Raw genomic sequence first — 369 nt, 5'->3', positions numbered from 1 at the left:
CCTCTTCATGTCACTCCAATCGAGTTGAAGAAGACAGAATTCTAACCCCGAAAGTATTTCTGGAATTGCTTTTGTGGCTTAGTCCTCGGTAGTTGTTGTGGCCTGAACTTCTCCAGTATACTTTACATCACACTAGCCTCTAGTTGTGGCACACGACTGCGACTGCACCCAAATGCAACAATACCAGTTCGTCCCCATGGAACCAAACCTCGATGCTTCGAGTTAAATTTGGATCAATACGAAGACCGAATAGTAGTTGCAGTTCCATCACTAGAAGAGACAGGGCAACGTAACAGAGGACCCGGCAAATTGTGAAAGAGGAGCAATTTATCCGTCACGCTGCTGACGCTACAGAATATTTCCAAGAGC

This window comes from Tigriopus californicus, chromosome 8 (assembly GCF_007210705.1).
Source record: "Tigriopus californicus strain San Diego chromosome 8, Tcal_SD_v2.1, whole genome shotgun sequence".
NCBI lineage: Eukaryota > Metazoa > Arthropoda > Copepoda > Harpacticoida > Harpacticidae > Tigriopus > Tigriopus californicus.
The sequence above is the reverse complement of the archived record's forward strand: the minus strand, read 5'-3'. Positions refer to the sequence as shown.